This window comes from Durio zibethinus, chromosome 19, assembly GCF_047325235.1.
Source record: "Durio zibethinus cultivar Kanyao isolate XHJ-2024 chromosome 19, ASM4732523v1, whole genome shotgun sequence".
Lineage (NCBI taxonomy): Eukaryota > Viridiplantae > Streptophyta > Magnoliopsida > Malvales > Malvaceae > Durio > Durio zibethinus.
This window is the reverse complement of record NC_143180.1, coordinates 16648280-16655951: the sequence shown is the minus strand read 5'-3', so window position 1 is coordinate 16655951 and position 7672 is coordinate 16648280. Positions and strand designations below refer to the sequence as shown.

The 7672-nt window shown below is 33.3% G+C and overlaps 1 pseudogene; it reads left to right on the top strand.

Annotated features, from left to right (window-relative positions):
* Positions 1 to 422: 422 nt before the first annotated feature.
* Positions 423 to 1585, top strand: LOC149513462 (vacuolar fusion protein MON1 homolog pseudogene; annotated as a pseudogene).
* Positions 1586 to 7672: the final 6087 nt, after the last annotated feature.

Genomic DNA, 7672 nt, shown 5'->3' with positions numbered 1-7672 from the left:
CCCACAACACTACAGAATTCAAAAGCAAAACCCATTAGAGAAAATTGTTCAGGCTCAAAAGTTGGAAAAAAAGAAGTCTTTTGTCTCAAAAAATGTGCTTTTACCCAATATTAGCGGCATTTTCAATCGAAGAAAGAACCAAATTGAGGGTAGATCTCCCTCTTATCTACTTGGTGAGAAGCCTATGTGACATTACATTTGCCAAATCTTTGTGCATGAACATGCTGTAACTGACTTCTGTATAGGACTATTGTTAGGATAATTGATGTTTTACCAGTTGAAATGAAATGTTGATGAAGCTTTGGTAGTAAGCAAATTTAGGCTTGAATCTTGATGTAGTGGTCACCCAAAGACTGGCAAAAACAGTAGGCCATTTTGTTTCATAATATCCTTAAAATCAATGAATGCATCTAAGAATTCTCTATGAAAAAAAAAAGGTGAAACCAACCAACAGAAAACAGCAACATGATGACTGGTGAAAAGAGAATGTCGTTGGATTCCAGCTCATCTTTGGCTTCCAGTGATAACCCCACAGATGATCGATTGCGAGTGGAGAATGAGAAAATGTTTGGCGATGAAGGGCCTTTAAGTCCCAGCAGTAGTGGATACGCCACTAAGAGAGGGAGCAGCAGTGCCACGAGCTCGTCTAGAATCGATGAAGCGAGTGAGATTAATGATAGTAAGGTTCAGGTAGTGAGAAACGATGGGTCACTCGAAGAAATCATCGATTCTCAGGCTTCTTCTAGGGTGTCCGGTAAACGCCGCGTCGATGAGCATGATGCTTCGATATCATGGAGGAAGAGGAAGAAGCAATTCTTTATTTTGAGTAATTCTGACAAACCAATATATTCTAGATATGGTGATGAACACAAGCTAGCTGGTTTTTCAACAACACTTCAAGCCATTATTTCTTTCATGGAGAATAGGAGAGATCATGTCAAATTGGTGAAGGTTGGGAAACACCAGGTAATTTTTCTTGTGAAGGGACCAATTTATTTAGTTTGTACTAGATGCACAGATGAGCCCTTTGAATCATTAAAAGGACAATTGGAGCTTCGATCTGATGATTCAGAGGATGATGATTATGATCCTAATGGTCCAGATCATGATAATGCAGTTAAGCCGTAAAAGTTCAAGTTTAGATTTTACATCTGATTCTGAGGATCTTAGTGCTATGTTAGAAGATAATATTTCTTCTCAAAAAGAAGAAGGTGCAGTGTTTATCAATATTTCCAGAGATTTCAAGAGACAAAAACCTAAACTTGGTGAAAGGGAGTCTTTGAATGATAAGCTGTTATCAATAATGGAATCAGTTTCAGAACAAGATGGTTCTGCTGCTTCCAAGAAATGAAGCATCAAAAGGTTGGACTACAAAAGGTTATATGATGGTGTATTCTGCAGAAGGTTGGAAGGGTCTAAGCCTAGAAAAGTTAAAGCCAGAGAAAGAGTTTCAACATGCTACATCTGAAATTCTTTGACTCAAATTGAAAATTAGAGATCTATTTCAATGTATTGATTCACTATGTGCTGAAGAAAGGATCCCAGAATCTTTATTTGATTCTAAGGGACAAATTGACAGTGAAGATATATTCTATGCAAAATGTGGGTCCAAAGACCTATCTTTCAACAATGATATCATTCTATGTGATTGTGCTTGTGACTGTGGATTCCATCAATATTGCTTGCAGTCGCCTTTTTTAAAAAAAGACATTCCTCCAGATGATGAGGGTTGGTTATGCCCCAGATACGATTGCAAAGTTTATTGCATTGAATTGGTTAATGAATTTCAAAGAACAAGTTTTTCTCTCATTGACAGTTGAGAAAAGGTCTTTCCTGAGGCAGCAGTAGCTGCAGGTGGATAAAATCAAGATCCTAACTTTGGACTACCTTCAAATGATTCTAACGATAATGATTATAATCCTGATAGTTCAGAAACCAATGAGAAGGATTGGGGAGATGAGTCAAGTTCTGATGAATCTGATTTCACTTCTACATCCGAGGAATTGAAAGCCCTAGCTAAGGTCAACCCATATTTGGAGCTTATTTAAGGTCAGGTGATACTTATCTTAACAAAGTCAATAAATAGGTGTTTTGAGAAGTATCCTAAGTTTGATATGACACCTTTGCTTGGAGGATCAGATGTTGTTTTCTTTTCCCTCATCCACTCTTTCAGTTGTAGGAGGCCAGAACGGAGGAGCTGAAAAAGCAATGGTAATGGAGTTCATGACGATGAAGCCACAGCAGATGGTGGAAGCACCAAATATAGTTAATGCACTGCAATTCTACAAGATCGCATTTGACACTATCGATAATAGTTATACTCTTTACCCAAAGTGCAAGGCTGAGCAAGAGCTTCCTTATATCCTCTCGGTTTAGTTTGAGCTCACTGGCTCTACCGTTCTTGATCTGACATCGCTGGTAACTCTGCTCTTGTGAAAAGTGAGGAAACTGGATGTGTGCTTTGCATCAAGACTGAGGACGTGCAAGCTGTTATAGCCAAAGTCGTGAGCGTTGGAGCCATTGGAAAGGATGGTGACGCGTGCTATGGTGGACACATGGGCAAGGACAAGGCTCCATATGGATACAGTTGGCTCATTTGCTCTCTTGCCAAGAATGTTGCTAAGGTCTTTACATTTTTGGGATCTGGCTTCCTTAAATATTTTTTAAGAAAAGTTGAAAGTATCAATTTTCCTTGAAGATAAGCTTTCCAAAAAAATATTTTTTGGGAAAAATTGAAAGTATCAATTTTCCTTAAAAATAAGTCTTCAAAAATGGATTTTTTGAGGAAAAGTTGAAAGTATCAATTTTCCCTATACAAAAGTAATCATTTTTTTCCTTTTTATTTTCTTTAATTTTCTTTAATGTTAAATAATCTGATGATGGAGTCTTTGTAAGTGAGACATTAGTTTTCTCGCATACTCTTGAGGTGAGGGAATTTTTTTCAATTTTTTGCTAAAAGTATTAGAGTCAATTGAGAATAATTTTCAATAATTAATTACTTGGTAAATTTTTAAAGCCTATTGGATAACATAAAATTAAGCTGGTACCATCTTTGGATGGGCGTCGTGAGGGTGCTATAACTTTCCTCACATGTAACCAAACTCCCGAACCTTTTTCTGGTTAGTAGACCCGAACCCATTCTTTTAGGGACCCTTAAACTTAGGTGTTCCCTAAAAGGATAGATTCCTTAGGTGGCCAATTGCACTTAGATAAAAAAGATTAGTGGCGATTCCTTCAAGTCAATGTCTAGCGATAGATCCACAGATCTAGACGTTATGATGATATGAATATGCTCAAAATTTGGAGTAGACTCAAAATTTCGGGTAGGCCAAAAGGCCTGACTAAGATGACGAGGAAAATGAAGATAGAGATAGAGTAGAAGGTTCTGACTATGATGACTTCTCTTTCATTCCTTTCTATATTCCTAGTCTCTTAGGCATAACCCCGAAAAACATGTTAAATAACTTAAAAGGCCAAGCTAATCCTAAAAACTGTCTAAACCAATGCTCCATTCATCATGTCTTTGCTGTAAAGTTTAAATTTGATTTTTCTAATGAAGTTTATAAAGTAATAATGCTAACATCCCAAAATAAGATCACCAACTCATTAAAGTCTAACAAAATATAGGTGTATTGGGATTCTATTATGGTCAGCCTTAGTTTTCCTTTGCATTTTTTTACTATTGAGATTATTTTAGCTTACAATTTAATAATCACTCAGCTTACGCCTAATTCTTTTAGATATCTAGAAGGTTTTATAATTCTTTGTAGATAATTAGGTCTTCTTCTTATCGTCCCCCTTTTCAAAAAGTTTTTTGCCATTAAAAAACATCATCATGATAAAAGTTACTTCTACTTTATAGCTTAGCCTTCGAAAAGGATTTTTGTTAACTACTCAAGCTTAATAAAAACATACAAAGTCTTTTTTATTTTTATCAAAAGGGTTAAGAGGGTGAAGGAAATTAACAATGGGCCAAGCTTATTCAAAGAGGCTAAGATTGACCACCCACCCAACAACGGCCTCAAGACACAGGATATAATAAATGGCTTCATGATGAGAAGGAAGTTTGTAATAGATACAAAAGAGCTAACCTCCCTTATTGTTATCAAAGAGGACAATTTTTAAGGTAGCTTCTTTATTAACTTATAATAGTTGATTTTTCTTTACACCAATGTTTTCTAACTTTTAGCTTGGTTTTTGTTTCTATCACAAACATTGCTGGTCAAGAACTACAAGTTTTGATAGACTAGGTTTGTCCAGCCTCTTTGAGGAAAAGAGAGGGGACAAAGCTTTTTTTTCTATTTGATAGACCTTTTCAAGGGGTCAAGATTATTGATCTACCACTTCCTTAGTAAGGCCAAATCAGTGGAAAAAGCCTTGAGGCAATGCAGAAATTAAAAAAAAATGTCGTGTTTCAAAAGCAACAAAAAAGGCGATGATGGAGTCTTATATGCTAAGCTTGCTATCGAGCTCCAACCCTTTTCTATAAGGGTATCCATAATTGAGTTGACTTTTCAGAGAATGCATATGATGATCTCGAGATGATGAAGAAGATCACATGAGCCATTATGTCCAAGAAAAGTTTGTCACACTTTAAACTCGGTTTAAAGGTTAATGTCAAATTTTTTATCTATAAGCTCAACTCTTATACATGTAGTTTTTGATCGGCTCCCATAGTTTGTTTCCTAAAATTTAGGGCAAGGCTTATTGTTCTCCTATTGCACTATTGCTCATTTTTAAAAAATCAAGCAAGATGTAAAGAACTATACCAAAGAGCTTAACTCCTTCAATAAGGCCATAAGGAAACCCAAGGTCTTCAACATAGAATACAAGAAGACCAATAATGAGTTCAATAAAAGGTCATAGGTTTGGCCTCTACTTGACATGCCAAAATGTTGATGTCGAGATGTCTCTTAAAAGGCAAAAACCTAAAATCACAAGGTGGGAGGTCGATTAATAACAAAAGCTAAAGGTTTTTTTGGCGTTTGTGTTTCGATACTCAAGTTAGTGCTCGAGAAGGGAGTAAAAAATAGGGAAAAACTTGAAGATAGATATGGAAATTGAATTAGGTTAATAGTGCTTAAAAGGAGTTATTTATACCTATGTGGTAAAAATGCCGAGCTTAGGTAGCCCGAACTGTGGCATGGTTTGTGTTGACATTATTAGCTTGACCTGAACTGGTAGTCAACAACCTAATCTTGAGGTGACAAGTTAACATCCCCATGCGCCATTTGGTGGTCAATTGAAGTAGCCAACTTGATGTAGATCTTAGATTTTCAAGTCAGCTTGAATTGAAAAGATCAAGTTGCCCCTACTTGGTTATAGGGGTGAGAAATAAAAAATAAAAAAAATTAAAAATCAATTTGAAACCATACTGTTTGGTTTGGTTCTGATCTTTTTTTCTTATTCAATTCGGATTAAGGTTAGATATTAAATGTATAAATTAAGTTCAGATTGGATTTTAGATTGGGATGTGAAAAACAAAAAAAAAAGCCAAACATAATCTAATTATATATTTTATTAGTTTTTATATATTTTTAAATTTTTTATAAAATAAAAATAATTATTTTATAGATAAATCCATTTAAATATATTAAAATTTTTATTAAAATAATATATAAAAAAATTAAAAATCGATGAGCTGAATCGAACAAAATACAATCGAACTAGTTTAGTTTGGTTTAGAACGGATCGATTTTAAAAAAAATTATTGGGATCAAATTTTAAAAATTTATAATATTATACATTATCTAAAAAAATCAAATCAAACTGAATCAATCTGATCTGATTCAACTGTTTTTACCCCTACTTGACTGATGATTCACACTTTAAGATGAAATATCCATATTGCCCCTTGGACCATAAAATATCCCCAAGAATTAACGTGGTATAAAGTAGCACATTGCGGACCAAACTCAATGTCTTTGAGATCCCTGCCTGGGATCTCAAAATGCAGCTTGACTTCCTCGGCTGACTTACCAATAGTATGCCAGCAGCTTGCTTATTAAATTGAAAAGGCGAGTACAAACATAGCCATACATAATTGTTTAATGTGTCAATTAATGGTCTTTCTGCTCAGCTCTCACTTTAGTGCAATTTTAACTACTCTTTCCAATTACATCATAAGTAGTGATAGAATTAAATTATTATTTGAAAGTGTTCACTTATAATATATATACATATATATATATAATTGTTGATGAATTTATTAATTTTGTAAAAAAAAAGATGTCTAGAGAAAAGTGTTGAAGGTGTCAAATTTTCTTATTTTCCCATTTTTAAGAGTGTTCATGGTCACCCTACTTGTACATATGCATCTGCCCCTAACCACCGTAGGAACTAGAAAAAAACAATGCACTTCTATCTTAGATTAGAAAATAAATAGGGTCTTAGGGCCACGTCTTCCAGCTAAATGAAGGCCATCGCTTTTTTTTAATTCATCATAGAATAATTAATCTCATAGTTACAGTTGCTTTTAATTTCACCGAAGCAATCTCACATCCATCCAAATATACTTTTAAAAAATCAAACTATATCAATCAATTGGACCACTTGAATATAAAACCAATGGCCTATCAGTCCGACGTGATTAATTGAGATGGTTTATTAGAAAATCGATCAAACATTCAATTGATCTGGATTGCTATGAATTAGTTTTAGATGTTTGTTTTATTATATAATTTGTTCAATTTTTTGTTAGTAATAAAATTTGAACCCTGGGGAAGTTCTCTTTTCATTAATGATTACACTATCGAGTTAAATACATTTTTTTAAGTATTTACTGCATTTAATATTTTAAATTATACTTTCAATAATTCAACTTTCGATTTAATTGGTTCATCAGAAATCGATTAAACATCGGATTGGTTTGGATTGTGATGAATTGGTTTTAGGTATTTATGTTATTATTTAATTTGTCAGTTTTTGGTAAGCGGTCAAACTTGAACCCTTAAAAAATTCTCTTTTCATTAATGATCACACTATTGAATTAAGTACTTGTTTTTTTTAAAGTATTTACTACATGTAATACTTTCAATGCATACTTTCAACAATAATTCTTTTTAAGCAAATCGATTAATTGAATCGATTGAATCGAGACTCTCATTAATTCAATTTTTAATTTCAAGTTTTGATTTAGTTGATACATGAAAAATCAATTAAATGTTGAATTGATTCGAATCCTGATGAATTGGTTTTAGATATTTATGTTACCATTTAATTTTTCAACTTTTTTTATAAGTGGTCAAATTTGAACCCTTCAAAAGCTATCTTTTTGTTAATGATTACACTAGTGAATTAAATACATGTTTTTGCTAAGTATTTATTTCATTTAATACTAAAACCATACTTTCAACAATAATTCCTTTTAATTGGACTTATGATTGAATCAATTGAATTGAAAATCTCGTTACTTCAACTTTTGATTTAGTTTTAAAATATTAATGTATAATTAGTCCGGATTTCAACCTTTTAAGTTGCAACAAATCAATATAATATACTCAAAAATAAATTCATTGATTTTGGTGCCAACAAATGGATTCATTTACAATAGTCAACTATTTATATAATAATATGTTTCATTTGAAATTTTTAGTATCTATAGATTGAAATTTATTTTGACTTTCAATCATCTTCACCACATCCAAATTCGGATAACACCGATGGCTTTGAC